Below are 23,651 nucleotides of genomic sequence, written 5' to 3'. Positions count from 1 at the left end.
TTCTGTTCATTTACCTGCACACAATACTTTTATGTTGTTTGAAGAATATGATGTTAGTGAAGTAGAAAATTCAGTTACTGTTTTGGGGAGGCTGGCTCATGTCCAAGCTCAATGGCACATATAATGTTGAATATATATTAACCTCTTGCATGCTCATGACGAGCTGAGCTCGTCATGAGCCACGGCGCTCCGGTGCTCATGACGAGCTCAGCTCGTCATGGCCCGTGGAACGCTCAGGTGCGGGAGAATTCCGAAGCTGTGCTGAACGTTCCACGGAGCCAATGCACCTGTGACGAGCTGAGCTCGTCATGAGCACAGGAGCGCCGTAGCTCATGACGAGCTCAGCTCGTCATGAGCATGCGGGAGCTGTGCGCGCCCCCCTCCCCCCAAGCACAGCGGGGGAATAACCCCCGCAGCGAAGGGGCTAATGGTGCTTTGTGACAACTCCCATTAATTATTCTTGATTTTGAAATGTTTGGGTAGTCATTTCGCCTAAATCGCAACCCTCGTTTGATACGATTTGTTCTAATAACATGCATTAAGGATAGAAATGGAGAATACAAGTATGATTATTCATGATATCCCCACATCACACATGGACGTCTATTTGTGGGTTATTAGAGAAAAAAGCTCTAATTTCCCCATTACACTGCACCCGGTACCCCTTGTCTCAGTGGCAGGACGAGAAAGTTAGCAGACCTGTAAAAGTCCCATTTATTTTCTTAAGTCCACATTCCAGTCCCTGCACCTAGCCATTGGCCAGCAAATAAGTGGCTGATGTACAGCCAAACATGGGTCAAGGGACAGAACTATGATGGCACTTCAACTATTGCTGGCATTTCAGTGAATGAATACCATGGGAGCTCTGAACTGATACCCAGTCAGCAACACACCCTTAACTCAAAGTAAGACAGTTTATTAAATAGTAATACCACTCATGAAAATAACTCACAAAGATGCACGAAGAATAAGTTCATGTGTTTAATGATAACCATGTGTACATATTTTAATTATATTCTTGTGTGAACCAAAGGGTGCATGAAATAAGACGGCTTGAGGTTTAAGTTCAGGAGAAGTGAGACAAAGTAATCTCACAAATAATTTTAGATGCATGAGAGCGTCTCCTAAAATGAGTACTGGGGCTAAATCAGAACAAGGAAAATAGGTTTTGGACAAACAGAGGTAATCGTAGTGTGAGACAAAGACTGGGTGGCAGACAAACTATTCTAAACTGTGTTGTGACAAGCAGTAAATTAGGTAAAATAGATAGGACCTCAAAATCTAATTCCAACCTCATTTGATTTCTTTAGTAGAGTATTGGCTCTTCTGAGAAGGAAGTGCTTATTCTAAAGACCGAGAACACCGGCCCTACGTATTCTCAATTCTAAGCACTGCCTCTCCTGCTAAAATATACTTCACCCCCATAAACCACTGTTAAAGATGTCTCTAGCCATGTTGGTTCTCAAAGAAGCCCATCTCTCCCTCCCATTTTTGTCTTTCATCAATTCCAGGTCAACCTTGTAGCAGATTTTTTTTTAAATCAAATTCTATTGCTTTTCTCAAACAACAAACCAAAGTGACTGTGAAGCATACATTTCAAAATGCTTATAGATACATTGTTCCGTAATCAGTGGGTGGCCCTTGTACTGTACACATATCATATGTCAGGGTATATACACAGCCGGAACAATAGTTACAGGAGTCTACCATTCAATACCAGTGAAAACGATTAGGATGATGTTGGATTTGGCCTATTTTCCTAACATTTTTCGCTTTTCACCCCCCTATGTGAGGATGTCTCCCCCGTGGTAGAGAGTTGTATAGGCCATGTGTGGTGTGAGATGCCCTAGTAATGTAATGCAATGGTGTGCACACTTGTTAACCCCCCATTGTAAGAATGCACCCTGGTGAGATGTCGCTTTTAAAATGGATGCAATGGCTGTGTGTGGTGCCACCTGACTGTGGTGAGTTAGCAGTCTAGATGTTCATTCCCAGCCATCCCAGCTTCTGGAGGGAAAGCCTGGCACCCAGGGTGCTCCACTCCTCCCCCTGAGCCAGTTAGAACCAGTTCCCCAAATGCTTCTAGAAGTTTCTGGCACTGCCTGGTAGGTGGGGTGAGGGGCGCATAAATAGGGGGGCTGTGCCACCATGTGCTCAGTCAGAGCATGGACATGAACCTGAGGGGACCTGCTGTCAGGAATTAATGCCACTTGCGCCTGTGTGCGGGACCCTGCACACAACTGAAACCCCTCTGCTGTCAACAGGGCTAGTGAAACCACCACTGCAGGAGTAAAGGCTGCTGTACAGGAGGAGTGCCACGCTACAGAGAAGGATGGTTTCTAGGACCAACCGCCCTGTCCTGATGAGTGCCCACTGACTGCTGACCTTGCCCAGTAGTGCATGCTGCTCTGCTACCTGGCCCCTGAAGGAGAAGAGCGCTATATTGGGCTGGACTGGACCCCCCCAGGAGGTGAGGAGCGCTACCCTGGGGCCCCTGAGGCTGCTGGTGGAACCTGGCGGCTCGTGGGCGCTGCATCAGAAGTGCCCATGGAAGAGGAGTGTCTGCCCTCCACAGCGCTGGGCTGTGAAAGTGCTGTAGTTCTGTGGACTGTGCACTAAATAATAAGCGCGGGCCCCACCAAGCACTATACGGAAGGACCTTGCTACCTGCTACCAGCGCTGTCCCACAAGAATCTCCTGCTGTAGGCGGGGTGGCTGCTGAGTGCCCAGTTCCTGGTGGAGTCCTACGATACTGAGTGCTGTGCCAGCGAAGTGTCACCTACCTAGACTGTGCCCGTGGTCTCGAGCGCTGTGGCCGTGAAGCGCTACCATGGCCAGAACTGGAACGGGCCTCCTGGCACCGTAATAGAACGCGCCCGGAGCCCAAGATCACCAAAGTACCCCCGCGCTTTGAAAAGGAAAAGAGCTGCCGTGGGGGACTCACTGCAGCAGCCCGGGCGCTGACAAGAAGGAAGACCGCATGATGCTGCAATCTACTGAAGAAGTGGGTGCCCACCCCGCATAATGGCCACCTCCTACTAATTTTGAAATGCAGCGGGTGCCTACCCCGCTTCGGGACGCTAAGCGACGAGTCACCGCCGCGGCCCCCGAGGCCAAGGGAGGGCTGCCGCAGTTGCTGTTGGGGCCACGCCAGGCCTGAAGTGCATAGGGAGTTGTTGCCCGGCAACTGGGCGCGGGCCGCGTCATTGGCTGCGCCCCTAGAAGCCGCGCTGGGATTGGCGCCAGCGGGAGCCTACCCCACCCCACCAAACTGGAAGTCCCGGGTCGTGCGAGGTGCGGCCCGGGGGAAGAGGAGGGAGGCGCCACCTCAGTGCTTAGGAGCCGGAGCGGGAGCCCACCCCACCGGCTCATGCCCCCGCCGTCAGGAGAAGCAGCAAGAGAGGCGCTGCTGCTGGCGAGGCTCCTCCTTGGAAGAGGAGAGCCCCGCACGTCAGAGGAGATCGGCAAGGAGAGCCTGGAATCGGGACGTGTCTCGGAGGACCCCGCTTCGGGCCGCCAAGCAAAGAGTTACCGCTGCGGCCCCCGAGGCCAGGGGAGGGCCGCCACAGTTGCTGTTGGAGCCACCCCAGGCCTGAAGTGCATAGGGAGGTGTTGCCCGGCAACTGGGCGCCGGCCGCGTCATTGGCTGCGCCCCTAGAAGCTGCGCAGGGATTGGCGCCCAGCGGGAGCCTACCCCACCTCACCAAACTGGAAGTCCCGGGTCATGCGAGGTGCGGCCCGGGGTAAGAGGAGAGAGGCGCCACCTCAGTGCTTAGGAGCCGGAGCGGGAGCCCACCCCACCGGCTCGTGCCCCCGCCGTCGGGAGAAGCAGCAAGAGAGGCGCTGCTGCTGTCGAGGCTCCTCCTTGGAAGAGGAGAGCCCTGCACGTCCGAGGAGACCGGTAAGGAAAGCCTGGAATTGGGACGTGTCCCGGAGGACTGCCGGTGTGTGGGGCTCTGTTTGTCTCCGGTTGGGGGGAGCATCGGGGCATATGGTCGGTGCCCGCCCCCGTTGACCGGGCTGATTTTACAGCGGGCACAAGTGACGTTGGGCATATTTCTAGTACCCGAGACCCGGAAGAGGGGCTCCACCCTAACCAAGACTGAACAGTGCTGTTCACAATTGCCCCACTGGACAGTGGGCAGTTGGAATGTTGAGTCCAGGAGGAGGCTCTAGGCCTAATGCTGGTGGTCATACCTAATGTTGAAGTAGGAGTGCAGTCATGCCCCTAAGGCCTTACGCATGAGATTAAGCAGGTTTTATGCCCACACTATTGCCACAAGGTTGTTCATGCCTGGTCTACTTTAGGTCAATGTGACTTGTACCAATGTTGTTACTCACTGCGGGCCTGTGGTACGTGATAAGGTTTTCCTTAATGCTCTTAGACCAAATGGGGTGTTCATGTTTTCGTGCTATTGTGGGATTGCTCAGGATTCTGACCTAATGGGAAAAGCCTCCTAACTTATGTCTAATGTGACCTACCCAATGAGATGAGGATGTCCATGCCAATATGCGGGGTTAACGCGAAGTTCACATGACTTATGCTTATGCCTCCTGCTGAGGCTTCTATGCCTAAGGGGTTTCATGTCAATGTGTGTATGCCAAATGTGACCCACGCATTTCTGCTACTAAGGTTGATGCCCACTGTTAAGGTTACGTATGCTTTTGCAAGGCCTGTTAGGATGCTCTAGGGTAAGCTTGATGCTCTTGGGCCTCAATTTCATTCCTGGTTATGGCCTAATGATTTATGCCTACGGCATTATTATGCCGGATCTAATGTTTTCCCCTGACAGCTTTCCTGCTTCATGAGTTCTGCTTCATGTTGCATATGCCACTGAGATCAAAGCTTCAGGTTCCTACCTTATGCCAAATGATAATGCTTTATGTTTTTATTACAGCATTGAAACTGATGGGCTTATCTTTTTCATTTATCCTTTATACCCTCTCAGTGGTTCTGGCAGGGGCCCGATTGGCCCTGCCATGTAAATAACCCATTTTACATATTGCCCTGGCGCTAGTAGGCGCAGTCTAGAGACTACTGTGGTTACATATGTGGTTACTATTGTATGTTTGATACAATACAAAAGTTATTCTTTTCACCTAATCTGGTGTGTCGCCTGTGTGTCTCCTGTGTGTACTGCGTGGATGCTTTGCACATGTCCTCTGGAGTTTGGCCCGCCTGCTCTGCATCATGCTACCCCATTTCTAACAGATGAAATATTAAATTCTATGTCACATAAACATTACCCTCTCTCCTTCCTAATATTAAAAATAAATAGTGATCCCACCTCACTCCCTTAATCCTTTTGACTCATTCCAGTGTTTGCATTGGTCAATTATTTGATGATTTAGTCTCTGTTTGTGTGTGTGTTCTCCTTTACATTGCTTACAGGTGTACACATCTCTGCTTTATTAACACTTAGAAGAATCCGTTATTAATTTCAGTAACTACTCCAGTAGTATAGGGCCCTTAAAACCAATAGTTACTATAATTAAGATTCAAAGGATATAAAAAGTTCCAGCAATGCGTCCCATTCCATTAAAATTGGGGATCTTCCGCACTGCCTTGGCTTCCTCACTCCTTGTTGCCGTGCTCTCGGCTCTTCCACATCTGACTACTTCCTCCCGCTAGGGGAGCATAGCGGGGGGTGGGGTGGGGGGGCGCAGATTTCCACCGCAATTTTGATTGAACGTTTTGTCAGTATCACTGCCAAATTGGTAGATCAAGTTTTTCTCCCTACCATATTCGTAAGAGACCCTAGGACTTCCAACACACCAGCCCAAAAGAGCGTCAGACGTGCACAGGTCCACAGCATGTGCAATAAATCAGCATTTTAACCCTAGAGCAGATATACAGCAAGGGGAGTTAAAATAAATGGACGAGATTCCCTTAAATAACAGCATATGTCAGCATACTTGTGTAGAATACTGCTAACATTTACCTGTGGATATATTGTTTAGTTATATGTAGCTGCTTAACCCAACAGGCATCCAAGTATAAGTGCACGTTAATCAGTTAAATAAGTGTGGAAATATACACGTTTACAACTTCATTTATTCACAAAACACAAAACTAAATGTAGATAAATTCTGATAAAATGGTAAAAACAATATTGATAAATACAAATGGAAATGGTCAAAAAGTAAATATCACAAAGCTGGGAGCCCTAATTATGATGTGTTCTTTAGAAACCCTACAGTACAAATTTCGCAATATTGCATCAAATTTAGCAAAGTTTACACAAACATACGTGTATTTCAGAAAATAGAGCTAATGTGGGAGTTGTACAAGCCCAGCACTATGTGCACTCTATTGTGTCAGTTACCTCTCTGGCACTGGTAAATTAATGCAAAAACTACAAATATATGGGAGGTGCCATTCGATAGAAATAAACAAATTAACGACTAAATCCGCAGTTAATTTTGGGGCCATAATGTATTTGTTAATTGTACTCTTAATCAAAATACAATTATTTGATTAGTAACACAGTGAATTAATATTGGTAGTTACTTCAGCCAATGCGTTTTGTGACCCCATTTGTTATATAAAAACCTTCTAAGGAGTCCCAATCAAAAGTTCTGGTGTCAACCGTCATCACTGACAATGATTAATGATTTAGGTAAACAATATGAATACCTTCAAGGTTACAAGAAATTATGAATCTTCATAATTTTACTGTCATAAAGGCATTCTTTAAAGCATTACTAGAGACCCAAGTGGTCAATTAAATAGTCTCAAAGCTGGTTTTAGGTCTATGAACTGCACCCTTCTAAAATATATGCACACAAATATTAAATTAAAGACTCATAGTATTTTCTGAATGCAGCACGGTTTTGCTGTTAAGTTTGTTTGTTGTCTTCAAGAGAAACCACCCCAAGCTCTTCATTCCACCACAGACCAAAGACACATGTAAAGATGTAAGAGAAGGATAACCAAACTGTGGAACATCAATTGAAGCAGCCAAATGTCTGCAATAACAAACTCTGCTTCCATATTCACACAAGAAACTACAAATTGGCTGTCAAAAAAGTCAAAAGGACCGTTACTCCTACTGGAGTTCCAAAGTATAATGTCTGTAGAAGGAAATTTGCATCATCCTCTACAAAGTCCACAACCTGACCTTCACAGTTACCAAGTCACACTGACCCAAGAACTGTGTGATGATAACTGATATAACATGACACTGCCTCATACAAAGTCACCTAGCAACTTCCATCCTCAGTCTGCAGAGCACACAACAATCTGTGCTGGTGTAAAGCAGATCGTGACAACCTTTAAGAAACTCTTCCAAACCTTTGTTTAGGAGCTGCTTAATACTAGCCCCCAGATAACTCCCCACCAGGCACCTTTAGAGGACATCCAACTTTCTAGTAACGCTGTTATCCACATAGCCTGACACATTACCTACAACCCTAAGCAGAGACAGCTTTCCAAATACCTCCTCCTCCAAACCAATCATACAAAAGAAAGACGAACCTTGATCCGGTTGAACCTCGACCTGGTTGATTTAGCCTATTACTGATCCATCTGCAGCACATCACTCCTGTGCAAATTGAAAGAAATAACTGATTTACTCAGATCTCCAACTTCATGGCAGACAACAACTTCTCTTATTGTCACATTGGCTTCCATCCGGGCAGTGGATTATAGTACACCCACATATCTACCAGAAAATCATGACTGATAGGACTGGAGTTGCCACGTACAGCCTCTGGTCCTGTCCACTGCTTCATCAAACTATAGGGGCTAGAAGACCTTGACATGCAACTAATCATTTTTGACTAATCTTCTCCTATCTTTCCGCGGGTAAGGCATCATCTCATGCACACTGTCCCTACTGAATATATTCCACACTAAGGGGCCAATTATGATCGCGGACAGACTTGCGTCCGTCCGCGATCACTGAGGAGGAGGGAACGTCCGCATGGGCTGCAACGTCCCCTCCTGTGCGATTAGGATGTGACCGCCACCCTGGCGGTCACATCCTCTATTTTTAACATTGCGGCGGGTGCGGCTCCTAGCTGCACCCGCAGCAATGTTAAAAAGTGCAGTCATTGCATTTGTATGCAGAAAGAGGCAGGTACCGCGTGGTGCCTGCCGCTTTCTGCATACAAATGCAGGGGGGTACCATAGGTACCTACCATGTGCACGCCCCACCCCCCCTTCACCTAGGGGGCCTGCAACGGGCCCCCGCAGTGAAGATCCATATGCTTTTCCACGGCGGAAAACTCGCCGTGGAAAAGCATTTCTTTTGGGGCATCCTAATATGGCTCGCGGTGTCTGAGAGACACCGCCACCATATTAGGGCTTTTCCGCCACGGTTGGAAGCCAACCGCGGCGGAAAACCTGCGGACGGAAACCAGGACCCACCAGCCATCCTAATGTGGCGGTGGGTCTTTGGTGGGTCCCCTGCTGTTTTTGTGGCTTCCGCCGGCCCGGAGGATGCGGAAAAACCGCAATCCTAATAGGCCCCTTAAGTCTCCTCATTTATCAGCTGGCTACCCCGCCATTACTTCAAAATATTTGACGCAGAGCACACCGTATGTCATAATTTACAAGGTATACATTAGGAGTGGCGCAATACACACCAGTCTTTTCAATCTTTTTGTAGCATTTACTTTCATCAACTGTTTCAAACTTCTCTCGGCATGCACACTTGAAACGCGCTCCGCCCAATTGCGCTTGCAATTTAGAAAAAAGCACGTTGTGACCACTTCTGAACCCGATCAAGCTGAACAGCCGTCCGGTGTGAATTAATCCAATCAATCGATTCAACTATAAACCATTTGCTTTAAACCACTTTTAACTTCATATTTTAACTCCTTTTTCTTTTTCATTTTATCAATCTATTTTACTCATTCCTTCGGTTGTTTGTGAATGTTCACAAAACACAGGAGAATTAAGTGTTTCAACATGTCACACTTTTTATTTAAAAACCCAATGCATTTCAGGGTGAACCCTTCGTCAGGGCTATCTACAATAAAAACAAAATGCATAAAGAACCATCAGCTCAGTTATCTTACTTCTTCAGAGAATACAAAAAAACAAAACAACAAAAAACATCCTTTACAAACTCAATTAATGAAACACTGACATCGCAGAAATTTGTTTAAAGTATTATTAACCTGCAAAATTACCATCCACATAAACCACAACCCATGCTTAACATCTCTTCCCTCCAACCTCTGACATATCCTGAATCAAGTGCTCTCACAAACCCCAAAGAACTCAAGTCCTAGTGTTCACCCATTAGCCTGTACTCACAGCATACTTACCGTGACATGTGTTAATCTATTTTTAACGAAAGAGACATTGCTGGATTTCAGCTCGAGTTCTGAACCACTGTAGCATGTCACTCATGTTTCCCATAGTGAGGATTCGCACCTCAAGTTTGTTGAATAATGACTGCCAAACCTCACTCGGGCCCTTTTCAGCATTTTCTCCTTTCGCTTTCCTCCAGTAATTAGGGCCATATGTATCAAGCAAATTCGCATTCGCAAAGGCCGAAATTCGCAATTTGCTAAATGGTATGTATTAAGCAAAATGTAGTGCAAAATAAAGAATCGCAAAATTTGCGATTCCTTATTTTGCAATTGCATTTAAGGAATCGCAAATTTTGCGATTCCTTAAATGCAATGTATGTAGCCCAAAAAATTAGCAAAATGCCCTTAAGGAATCGTAAATTACCACCAACTTCTAGTTGGTGGTAAGTTGTGAATTCCTTGACAAATGCACATTTTTGCATTTTTCAAAGTGCCATGTGACGCACATACATGCCCTTAGGCCATGTATGTGCACCACATGTGCACCCATGCATATTTCAGGGGTGCAACAGGGTGTCCTTTGGACACCCCTGCACCCTTGAAATTATTCTCAATTTGCGATTCGCAAATTGCGAATCGCAAATTGAGAATAACTTCCCATTCATTCCTATGAGCCTCCTGGCCCATAGAAATGAATGGGAAAGTATTCCTTAATTGCGATTCGCAATTTGCTAATCGCAATTAAGAAATTTTAAGTAATCGCAAAAAGAATGCGATTTTGTACATACATACCCATTTGCGATTCTCAAATAGCGATTTCTTAAAAATCGCTATTTGGGAATCGCAAATGGGTATCTTGATACATATGGCCCTATGTCACGTGAATTCTGTGTTTAAACTAAACTACGAGCTGGAATTGGGATCTAATTCCCCAGCTGTTGGTCCCACTGACTATAAGCAAATACTTAATTTTCCAGAATACCTTGCAAATTGGTTTCAATTTGTAAACAGACCAGTTCGGGTGTATGTAAATATTAATGTGAAAAAACTTGTTTTGCAACATCGTGTTACCTGTTTTTCACCTTCACTGCTTTATCTTAAGTCTTTCAAGTAGATTCAGTTATACAGTGGGGGAGTTCTTGAAACTAATTTGAAGAAGTAAGATAACTGAGCTGATGGTTCTTTATGTATTTTGTTTTTATTGTAGATATCCCTGATGAAGGGTTCACCCCGAAATGCATTGGGTTTTTAAAGAACATTGTGACATGTGGAAACACTTAATTCTCCTGTGTTTTATGAACCTTCACGAACAACTTTAGGAATGAGTAAAATGGATTGATAAAATGAAAAAGAAAAAGGGGCTAAAATCTGAAGTTAAAAGTGGTTTAAAGCAAATGGTTTATAGTTGAAACGATTGATTGGATTCATTCACATTGGACGGCTGTGCAGCTTGATCGGGATCAGAAGTGGTCCCGACGTGTGTTTTAAAAAAAATAAATTACAAGGTGGCACATGTGCCCATGCGTCACTAATATTAGCCCCATGTCAGAATGTAGCTGCGATACAACTAGCTGTGCAACACCAACTTAAAATATTCAAGTTAGGCATTGCCGCGCTAAAACTAGTGTAAAACTGATGCTGTCATATTTATGTTTTTTTTTAAAATGATGCATTGTCGGCAAGCAGCGTGATGCAGCTGAAATGCGTCAAAATTCTTGCCCCTCGTTATTCCGGGCGTAGGGAATGATGCAGTGGCTGAGGTATAGTAAAGGGACCAACTAAAGTCACTTAACACATCATAATCATTAGTTATATCACATCCTTTCAACTAGTAGTAAGCCAACACATGTAGGAATTTACTATTAGGACACGTTGAGTAACATAGGGCCATGGCACCATATATATTTTCAACCACTGCAGAATTGCAATGCACAGCATGTAAGGGACAGGCCAGGCTTGCCACATACCCACATAGGTATGGCTCCCCAAGTTCACCCATGCCTACTATTAACCACAAAAGGTAGGTACCATTAAGGTAAGTGGCATAGGATGTAGATACCATTACATTACTTCACCTACTTACATCCCTTTGATGTGAAACAGCATTGAGTGATAGCCATTTAGTGGTTGAACTGCACAAAGTGAAACCAGAAAGACTAAGATTCATCCCGGCTTCCCTACTTTGCAATATTGTGTGATCCTGGGCAAAATTTAATTTCACTGTAACTCCTTTCATTGCACTATTCCACATGACAGCACCTTGAAATATGTGAGTTCAGGATGTGTACTATATACTAAAACCTATCTTCTGTTTGATATGTATTTGACATTGGTACATGCAACAAATAGGGTGAACAAGACAATTGACGAATATAGCATGACACAACGCATGCTATTACATCGGGTGCTTTTACAAAGCATTCGTTACAACGACCGCGTTGTTAGTACTCGATACCTTTAAATTGCAAGTCATTAGAACGACTTGCTGTAGGGGGCGCGCTGGATTTAGGAATAGTATTATTTACTATTCCTACTCCAGTTTGCGCAACAGTAGGGAAGGTGTTGGAATTCATTTCCAATACCTTAGTGCCCCCTACAGCAAATCGTTCTAATGACTTGCGATGTAAAGGTATCACCTACAACAACTTGTTGTAACAACTGCATTGTAATAGCACTGCGATGTAATGACACCGTTGTAAACGCTGTTTCCCCAATTGACTCGCCTTTAAGTACACTAATAGCATTGCTGCTAGAATGGATGAGGCATGAATGTTTTCTAAATTCGCTTTTAGTAAATACCTCTTAATGCAGTGACATAAAGAAATACACTTTTTTGAATTGTGAATGATTTTATCCTATCATATGATGTTTGTTGCATTATTTACATGCAAAACATTGTAATGACTTTGCTCCTAGCCTTAGAGCTAAGACAGACCCTTGCCTCGGTGTTGACTCGCCCACCTCTGTGTGAAAAGGGGGTGGTGATGAACAGAGTGTCTGAATTGAGCAGACCACTCTTACCCAGTCCAAAGATCAGGGCTTGATCCATCACCGTTATTTATCTCACTGCCCCATCCCAGCTCAGAACCTGGCTATATGCAAATCAGTCTGTCCCTGGCCCAGTGCATCATGGGAACAGGGCAGACTAAACTACCAAGCCAATTCTTTACCAGAAAGGAGACAAGCTACCGGGGACCGGTTTCTGGCATTTCAGCCGTCTTCGGCCCGGCTTGCTTGAATCCTGATGGAGCAGTGAGAAAGGGACTCATGTCTGAGTATACCCTGCCACACCTATAGTGGCCAAAATCGATTTACAAAAGGGGGTGGTGATGAACAGAGTGTCTGAATTGAGCAGACCACTCTTACCCAGTCCAAAGATCAGGGCTTGATCCATCACCGTTATTTATCTCACTGCCCCATCCCAGCTCAGAACCTGGCTATATGCAAATCAGTCTGTCCCTGGCCCAGTGCATCATGGGAACAGGGCAGACTAAACTACCAAGCCAATTCTTTACCAGAAAGGAGACAAGCTACCGGGGACCGGTTTCTGGCATTTCAGCCGTCTTCGGCCCGGCTTGCTTGAATCCTGATGGAGCAGTGAGAAAGGGACTCATGTCTGAGTATACCCTGCCACACCTATAGTGGCCAAAATCGATTTACAAAAGGGGGTGGTGATGAACAGAGTGTCTGAATTGAGCAGACCACTCTTACCCAGTCCAAAGATCAGGGCTTGATCCATCACCGTTATTTATCTCACTGCCCCATCCCAGCTCAGAACCTGGCTATATGCAAATCAGTCTGTCCCTGGCCCAGTGCATCATGGGAACAGGGCAGACTAAACTACCAAGCCAATTCTTCACCACCCCTTGTTGTAAATATGTTTGTCCACCCTAAGCGTGGAAGGGTATTCTCAGATGTGAGACCCTTGCTCATTGCACCATCAGGATTCAAGCAAACCGGGCCGAAGACGGCTGTAATGCCAGAAACCGGTCCCCGGGAGCTTGTTTCCTTCCCAGTGTAAGAATTGGCTTTTGTAGTTTGGTTTGCCCTGTTCCCATCATGCACTGGGACAGGAACAGACTAATTTGCATACAGCCAGGTTCTGAAACTGGGATGGTGCAGTGAGCTAAAAAACGGTGTTGGATCTAGCCCTGATCTCTTGACTGGGTGAGAGCTTTCTGCTTAATTCAGAGACTCTGTCCCTCACCACCCCTTGTTGTAAATATGTTTGTCCACCCTAAGCGTGGAAGGGTATTCTCAGATGTGAGACCCTTGCTCATTGCACCATCAGGATTCAAGCAAACCGGGCCGAAGACGGCTGTAATGCCAGAAACCGGTCCCCGGGAGCTTGTTTCCTTCCCAGTGTAAGAATTGGCTTTTGTAGTTTGGTTTGCCCTGTTCCCATCATGCACTGGGACAGGAACAGACTAATTTGCATACAGCCAGGTTCTGAAACTGGGATGGTGCAGTGAGCTAAAAAACGGTGTTGGATCTAGCCCTGATCTCTTGACTGGGTGAGAGCTTTCTGCTTAATTCAGAGACTCTGTCCCTCACCACCCCTTGTTGTAAATACCTCTGTGTGAAAGGCACCTATAGTCAGATACATATGTTGGACGTGTTTTGTCAATTACATTTATATAGCACTTCCGACCTCGCTCTTACATCAGGGTACTATAATGTTATTGACAGTTTATGGCGCACTACACTGTTCTACTACCAACAAGAAAATACAAACTCCACTGAAATTATTCATGTCATGCAGAGTCATAATTTCCTATAATTTTTCTTGCAAAGGCAAATTCAGCCTAATGGATGTTGCTTGCTTGGGTGGTGATGTGTTATGTGATTTTTTTGCTGTTGTGGTTTTGTACTGTGTTATGTTTTATATGCTGTTGGGTTTTTGTGCTGAAGTATTGCAAAGTGAAGTAGTTCTGTGGCATTCTGGTTTGATTGTTTTGTTGGGATGTGCCCTGTTATGTTTTAAATGTGTTGATTTGCTGCTTTGTATATGTCCAGTTGTTTACTTTAGAAACTTCACAAATACTTCTACGTTTTAAGCCAAAAGCAGCACATTAAGATCCCAAAGGCATGCAGCCATTTACCACAGTCTAAGGTAGCAAATTAGTGTTGCTCTTACTCTTCAATGTTTTATCATGCCAGTCTGCATAAAACTGTGTCTAAACCTAGCGCGGACAGTGCTTTCTTTATGTGATAAGGCCCTAGGTTTATAAACAATAACATTTGAGGTGGCAAAACCCCATACATATTAAAAAAATCAGGAATGGTGGGATTTCACCCTGTACACATAGAAATTCCTCCACTAACATGGATTTTTCATTTTCTTGAATCGAGCACAAAGAGGTAGGTTTGAAAATGTTCCTGACTTAGGAATGCAGAAAAATATGCATATTTTGCATGGTATTCATATTCATGTGGTATTCACGTTGCAAGTGACGCCTATACATACAATACTGGGGGGCTAATTTCATAAAAAACGATCAAATCCCAGCAGTTACATCTCAGCTTGCATTCCCTTACCCTTCCCCCCACGTGGCATGCCACATAGAGTAATGTGAGTTGTCTGATGTTGCCCTGCAACCCCCTCTTGTATTCGGAATCCCAAAGTTATATCACCCTCCCACCTGCGAATCAAGTCATCCCCTGTGATAATTATGGAACATCATATTGTTCTCTCCATAGTCCCCAGATTGTGAGGTATTTCTGAGGGAAGCCCCTAGATTTGTACATTGCCTCCTCAACCAATGAGTTATAGTCCATCCCACGTGGCCACTTCACCTTTGAAGGTGTCACCGTGAACCTCCAGTGACCCGCAATATACCGTTTTGCCAGCAAGCAACCGATCCCAACCAAAATCTTATGTCTCCTGTTCCGTACCACGCGGGCAACACCCCTAAAATTATCAGTTTACGATACCACTCTATAGGGAATCCGGCCACTGTTTCTAGCTCGCACATATCCATTCCCGGTAGGTCTGTATTATCTGGCAACCAGCTGCGGATCGTGCAGGTGAGAACGTTGGGGCAGTGGGGAAAAGGGAAAATAAATAAATAAATAATTTTCCTTCCTCGTCTTCTGTCAAAATACCCCCCACCGCCCCACCACTCTTACCTGCATGGGCCGCAGCTGCTGGCCATCTCACACTATGTGCATTAGCGTGTCCCTGGTATCAGGCCACTTCGAGGGCCCGTTTTCCACAATCTCGCTGGGGTGCAATACGCCCTGTGGAAATACTTGAATTGAATCAATCACAGGTGTGCCGGAATTACTAGCTCCCTAGCCGCCATTTTAGCTTCTGTCCACTCCTCCTCCTCCTCCAGGGGCACCAAGTCAGATTCCCATTGCTCCCTTGAATTGATTAGCGGGTCCGGGGTGTTGCAAACAAGGGACCTATATAGACTTGAGATGTCTTTCCCCTCAGTAACCTCCATCATTAGTTTAGCTTCTAGTACACTGTACTCTAACAGTGCCTTGGGCTTCTGCCAATATTTGTATGGATGAATTGTGGTTTATGCAGACAGCTGTTTGTATGACACCATATGATCAGATTGCCAGACGTCCCCCAGTTTGGAGATTCCTAGAATAACCCATTTCCTTAACATTCGCTGCTCCGCTGACTCGAAAAGCCAAGTATCTGCCCACAGTGGTGTTTCCCTGAAGAGCACCTTGTGCCACTTCATATGAATCAGTTCTGCTCTCCAACTAAGGATGGGGATGGCTGTGCTCTCCAAAAGATCAAGGGAGAGAGCCTGATAATACAGCCAGGACCAAAAGCGCATTCCTCGATAGGGCAGTACGTTGGAGTCATCTGCTCGGGTCGCTCTAATCCCCAAAGATCCAATCATTGATTGAAAGCAAGTGGGATGCGCAGTAGTATAGATGCACATACACTGCACCCAGACCCTCATCAAAGAGGGATTGCACTTCTCATCCTCCCCATATATAGGTATCAAGACCAGTCTGTAGCTCATTAAACCACTGGCCATGAACCCTAAAAGGGTAATTTGCAGTGTATAGAGCAATTGCAAATAGTGCCACCATTTTGAAGAAATCAATGCACCCCATCATGTTCTGGGGAAGGGCTCTTCATCTGTCCAGGTGTCCCTTGGTTTTGCAGAGCAAATGAGTGATGTTACTTTTCCAACAGGCCCTAGGATCTTTGTTAATATACATCCCCAAGTATTACCAATTCTGAGCCAGAGTTTCTGGGTTTCCAGTGGCTTCTCTGTGAAGGCACAGACCAATGGAATTATGGCTTATTTCTCCAAGTTTACTCTCAGGCCAGTAGCCTCCACATATATCTCCAGCATACGCATTAGTCGAGAGATCATTTGGTTAGGCCGTTGGATATTTAGTAGGACGTTGTCCACGTTTAAGTAAATACAATCCTCAATGTTTCCCTCTCACAGAAGCTCCCACACTTGGGCGTCCATCCTAATCAATTCCATCAGAGGTACCATTGCCAGGGCAAATAGGAGGGATGAGAGGGGACAACCCTGCTGGGTGCATCTACTTATGCCGAATTGCTGGGACATGGTGCCGTTCACTCGGACTCCTGCCCTGGGATCAGTGTATAAAAATGTCATGTACGGTCAGAATATTGGGCCAAAGTTCATTATCTTCAATATTGCATGGAGAAAGGCCCTTCGACAGTGCCGAATGCCTTCTCGAAGTCCAGTTGCATGAGGGCTGTGGGATCGGAGACAGTGTTCAGGTGTGTGAAGACCATTTCCAGCCTCATTAGGCTGGTGGGCATAAACCCATTCTTGTTGTAGTGTATCAGTGAGCAGATCTGTGTGACCAAACTGTTTGCCAAGGCATTCGCATGCAATTTAGCCTCCACATTTATCAATGAGATTGGTTTTTATGATGAGCACTCCGTAGGCGGCCTACCTTGTTTGGGAATGACCGCCACAGTAGTTCCCAGGTCATCCTAAGATCAAAGCATACCGTTTTATGAATTCTGTGGTGAAGCCATTCAGGCCTGGTGCTTTCCCCGGTTGCATGCTCTGCAGGGCAGCGAAAAGCTCATCCCTCGTAAGAGACCTGTCGAGGTTGTCTCTGACCTCTGAAGACAGTTGTGACACCACTAGATGTATGTATGATGCAACAACGCATTCCATTGCAATGCATGCCTTTACCATGCATGCTTTTACAACGTATTTTGTTGTAGAGCATGTATGGTAAAGGTCAATGCATGATAAAAATGTTCCCTAACTCCTGCCCTCAGTCCTCAAGCCACACCCTCAACCCCCCCTTCCTGACACTTTTTAAAATACCGACCCCTGCCCTAATCCTTAAAAATAGTCCTCTACAAGACCCCCATTACCCCTGCCCTTTTATAATAAACACCAGACTCTGCCCTAATACCTAATTGTAGAACCCAGCGTGAACCCCACTGTCCCCTGCTCTTTAAAAAAAATACCAGACCACTGCCCTAATCCCTAAAAATTCACTCCTGCATGACCCCCACTGGCCCGCCCTTTTAAAAAATAAATCCACAACCCTGCCCTAAGGCCTAAATTTAGAACCCAGCGCGTCCCCCACACCGCCCCTGACCTTTTTAAAAATACCCGATCATTGCCCTAATCCCTAAAAATACACTCCTGCACCACCCCCACTGCCCCCGCCCTTTTTCCTAAGCCCGAAATCTACTATCCAGCATGACCCACACAGCCTTCTATCCTTTTAAAAAATACCCGACCCCTGCCCTAATCACAAAAAAATACCCGCAACAAAAGCCATCCCAAAAATAATCCTCCTCACCTTAACTGGACCACGACGAGGCAACTCTTGAAAGAGGAAGCGGAAGGATCTCTCTGCTCCTCATACCAACGCTGATAGCCTCGGCCATGCAGGTGCCTTTACCACTGTTACCAGCATATGCTTTCACCACGTACGTTGCATGGTGAAGGCTATGGGTGGTAACAATAAATGCGTAGTAACGGCTGCATGGTAAAGGCTCTGTGCAGAAACAGCTGCGTTGTAAAGGCTGTTTCCCCACTAGATCTGCAGTGATGGGGTTTTGTAGCTCTGCCTGGCCGGGTGGGTTCGATCTATACAGATGCTCATAGTAATGTGAGACGGTATCAGCTATTTCAGTTGCTGCTCGAGGCACTGTACCAGACTACGTATCGATATGGGGGACAAACCTGTACTCCAGAGATTTAGTTGCCAGTCTATGGATCAGTCTCCCTGTCTTGACCCCAGATCCATAGGGCCCGAGTCACAGAAGTAACATAAGACAAAATCCTAAACTTACTACTTTTGGTATTCACAGAAGGCATTTAGTAGTAGTAAAGCTAGGATTTTATCTTAAGTCTGTCCTAAGTTTGTCTTAAATCAGTCTTAAGTCTGTCTTAAATCTGTTCTAAGTTTGTCTTAAGTTTGTCTCAAGAGTGTCCTAAATCTGTCTTAAGTCAAATGTAAGACAAAATCCTAAATTTACTACTACTAAATGCCTTCTGTGTATACCAAAACTAGTAGGACAGACTTAAGACAGACTTAAGAGAGACTTAAGACAAACTTAGGACAGACATAAGACAGACTTAAGACAGACTTAAGACAGACTTCAGACAAACTTAAAATAGACTTATGACAAACTTAAGACAAACTTAGGACAGATAAGACAGACTTAAGAAAGACTTAAGACAAAATCCTAACTTTACTACTACTAAATGCCTTCTGTGAATACCAAAAGTAGTAGGTTTAGGATTTTGTCTTAAGTTAGTTCTGTGAATCGGGCCCTCACAGTCTAGTCTGCATATCCTTGAAGGATGCTTTACTCCCCCCAGCATCTTCTGTTTGAGGGCCTCTCTGACTGCCTCATGGTGGCAGAGGTCATTCTACTCCCTCGACTGAGAATAAAGTCTTTCAAGCTGTTTTCTTTTCAATACCCAGGTCTCCTGCTCTCTTTCTGGTAGGTAAGAAGGTGCTTATCTTACTCCAGAGGACTGCTTTCATGGCTTTCCGAAGTGTCCCAGGGGATATATCTGGAATAGAGTTAGCCTTGACATAAAAATCCAGTTAGATTTGTATTTATTTCTGAAACTCACTGTGTTTCAACCACTCTGCTGACAGGGCCAGGGAGAAGTCCGGCCTATGCTTCTGCAGCCCCAACTGTATCTCAATGGGCAAATGGCCAGACAATATCCTCTGGAAGATCCCATCCTCGGTCAGAGGAGGGGGGTAAGAAATAATCTAGTCATTAGTGTAGTTATTGTGGGGGAAAATAGTCTGCATATTCACTTGTTGTTGGATTACAGTTCCTCCATACACCATTCAGCCCAGAGAGCCAGGGTGGTTTGTCGCCCCTCTCTCGCCCCATCCCTGTGTCCATGTATGGGTGTAAGACATTGAAATTGCCCCCCTTAATTAGCCCCCCTTGCCGCAACAACCCTAGTCAACTCCATCATTGTGTCCACCGACTGGGTGGGGGGGATATATGCATTGGCTATAGTACCTGCCTTCCACACGGGTAGCACGTTATTAATATGTATCGGCCTAGCTTGTCCTGGCTAACCTCTGCAACTGCCATGGGGAAAGTTCTGTGCAGCAAGATGGCCACCCCATGTGACCCCCTGGTTAATCCAGTGTGGTATACCTGGTTGTAGCCTGCAGGGCCAATAAGGAACACTTGTCCCCAAGCACATGGGTCTCTCGTAGCAGGAGAACGTCTAAGCCAATCTATGAGAATGTCATATAATGGCTGTCCTCTTAACCCTGTCCAATAATCCATTTACATTTCAGGGCAGTATCCCAAAATATGCTTCACCCTCTGGTACAGTCATGGCAGGTTCTTTGTCATACGCGTGTGCAAAGGAGGGCCGCGAGACATCTACTGTACATTTGTGTAACCAGATCGACAGAACGAAATGGCGAACACCCCCACCCTGCTCACCATATTTCAAGCCCAGGAGTATGTCACCCTTAGATTAAAACTACCCATTGGAAACAATAACATAACTCAGAAAACTAAAATCAAAATCAAATGTAGCGCAGTTGTCTATCCCCACACCAGCTTCTCATCACAGGGGACATGGAGCCCCAGGCGACCACCCTGGGATCAGGCGCTAGGAAGCATGCAGGGCGAACAACCCTTAGGGAGGCATCAGGGCTCCCATAGAGGATGACCATCAACAAAAAATGTGCCTGCAACTAGAAAGACAATACTTTTTTAGTACTTTGCACAGCTTTGGGTCACTTTGCCTGACTTTGCACCAGTAAAAAGTCTTGACAAATCTGCCCCCTTATCATGACTTTGCCTGACCCTGGATTTGTTGAAGTGGTGTTCTGAATCATACTTGAGTTGCCACTTTGAAATGTAAATTGTTTACTTCCATACATGTGATAAACACATGGGAAATGCTTTGTGCGAACAACCCAGTGCATGCTGAAGGGAGTTCATGATGTCCTGAATAGAAGCACCGGTCAGCATAAGACTTCTGAGAAAACAGAACACGACCTCGCTTATGGCTTCAGCAGAAATCCATCTGTGGTAATACACGACCCGGGTTCCAAAGGTTACTCTTAAAATAGTATAGGTCCAGCATTAAGGTAACTCAGTCCCCTATGCTATTTAAACTTGAAGGTTCCCTTATAGCAATATTTATGTAGAAAACAACAAATCATAAGTAGGCTGCTCTTCTACAGGGCCAAGAGTACATTTAGTTTCAGGAATAACTTGCTCTGTGGGGGGATTCAAATGTATTACTAAGTACATCATAAGAACAATAGAGATGATTGATACTATTGACTACTCTTGCTTTACACTGGTTTCATAAGAGGGTCACCATCTCCTGAATCAGAAAGGTAAAATAAAAACTCAAAAATAGCACAAAGTGAACTCTTATACTTGTGTCTGCTTGCGCAAAACTGCAAACTATTGATGAATTTACAATGAATATCAAGTACAGCTGCTTCAACGTCAATGCCTATGTCAATATTCTTCTACTGGAGCCTGGGTCCAAAAAGTCATCACAAAGCTCAATTCAAAGTTAATTCAGTTGAAAGTGTTGGTTTGACATTAGTTCAGTCAAAATCAAAATGTCAGCCTAAGTCAAAATGTGGCAGCTTCGATCAAGGAGGTTTCTCAAAAACAGTTTTCTTCTCATGTATTCTCAGGTCAGCTTCATTTTCAGCTAAGTATGTCTATTCGACTAGGCACCTGTGTTCTCTTCGGCCTCCTGACTAATGGCTGTTAAGTGTGAATGTCGCTTTGCTCACTGGTCTCTGTCTACTTGTTGATGACGTCTAGAATTCATTCTTCAGGCACAAGAAATTTCTCATCTTTCTCCTCTCCTTGGCCCGTCTCGTTTCTTGGTCCCCATCTGGTTACACTACTTGTCCCTATTCCAGGCACAGAGACTGCACTAACAGCTTCTTCAGTATGGATCACTGTGGCTACTCTTGGCTCATTTACCACTGGCCCTACATTTCTATCTAGCTGAGTTGAGACACTTGTGCACACTCTCCCTGTTCTCCATCTGAGCTCTCTGGTTCCACCAGATTTTGCCTTTGCAACTCTGTAGTGGCTGTGACCACTTCTTCTCCAGCTTGTCTCACTCTTTCAGTGTGTGACACATGCATCCAGTTTGGAAAGCCTCCACATTGAACAGCAGTGTTTATGAGCAGGATGACTTGATAGGGGCCACCTGATCTCTGATCCAGGCATGGCATTCTCATGTGCTTCTTTACCAAGACCCAGTCACCATGACTAAAGTCATGGCACTGCTCTTGCCTTGGAAAGGGAGTTTCCATTTCAAACTGGTAAGAGACAGGATACGCCACATCAGCCAGGGCTATGCAGTAGCCAGAACCATATATTCACAAGTACAGTTGCAGGCACAGCAGGAAGCCTCATGGCTCTGCCTATGAGAATTACATGTGGGGACAAGCCTGTCCTTTGATCTGGAACTCTTCTCAGAATCATCAATGGAATGCACACACTTCAGTGTCCCATTAATCTGCCCCCAATGCTTGAAGCTCATGGTCTGTACCTTACAGTGTAACCTCTTATCTACCTGCATAGCTGCACACAAAGGGTTCATCACCTCATTCTTGAAGTGACTGCCACTATCTGATTCAGAGAAACTGAGATCCCATAGTGGGGATCATCTCCTTAGCAATAGCGTGGCCGCAGTGAGACTGTCAGTTCCCCTAGTAGGGAATGCCTCCACACATCAGGAAAAGAGACAAACCACCACCAATATGTAACAGAGCCCTTTACATATGTGAATCTTGACAAAGTCAAACTGCATGTGATTAAAGGGACCACCTGATCTTCCTAAGTGACTCGTAAGTACTGGAGTTCGTCTGCCTTCATTCAGCTGTTGGCAAGTGACAAACTTGTGACATATTACTGCTGCAGCCACTGTGAGCATAGGGTTAATCCAATATGTGAAATGGAGACAAACCATTGTGTCTAAGCCTATATGAGTAACAACATGGCCTTAATGTGCCAAAGAAGGTAACATTCACTCTGGCAGCACCGGACGACTATCTACAGGAACCCATACTTCATCTTAATTTCTTAGATACCCCGGCTTTGACCCACCTCTTCTTTTCGCATTGTAGTGCCTCTTCTTGCAATCTCTTTACCTCTTCCCACATATCAGCAATGGTCAGCAAAAGGCTCATAGATCTATCATACTCAGATTCATTTGAAAATTCAAGATCTCTGGCTCACCTCTATAGTGTTACCAGTAGTTACAAAATCATTTCCGTTCTTGTGTGCTGCACACTTCACAACTCCCACTTCAGCAAGTATCTGCACTGCATCAAGACATTCCATAACATAGGGCCCATTTCTGATAGGGAAGTCAGATGAGGTCATGAAACCTTGCTGGGAGCACAACTACTAGACGTCATGAACCACACCAAACCTGTACAGGCTATCAGTATAGATGGTGACTCTCAAATTGTCAGAGACACAGCATGCTCTAGTAAGAGCAATCAGTTCAGCCACCTGTGCAGAGGTTCACATTACACAAACAGGACGTTTCCACTACACCCTCTAAGGTGCAAAGTCTGTATGCGGCTTTCAAAACCCCTCATCCATCTTTTTAAAAAAGCCAGTCACAAACAAGATATAACCATGATCTTTCAGAGGGATATCTTGGATATCAATTCTTGGTTTGGTACACAATTTGGTCAAATTGAGGCAGTCATGGTCTACCCCATTGTCATCTTCATCAATAACAGACAAAGGCAATAATGTGGCAGGACCGAGACAAGAACACCTCTGCAAAGTAATGATCTCCGCAGCAAGGATAATCTGCTTGTAATTGGTAAGTTGTCTATTGTGCATGTGTTGAGTTTAAGTGCAGCTCAGTTGGGTCTCAAATAAATAGGGGACCATGACTGTGAGA

This window comes from Lissotriton vulgaris, chromosome 8 (assembly GCF_964263255.1).
Source record: "Lissotriton vulgaris chromosome 8, aLisVul1.2, whole genome shotgun sequence".
Lineage (NCBI taxonomy): Eukaryota > Metazoa > Chordata > Amphibia > Caudata > Salamandridae > Lissotriton > Lissotriton vulgaris.
This window is presented reverse-complemented; position numbering follows the sequence as displayed.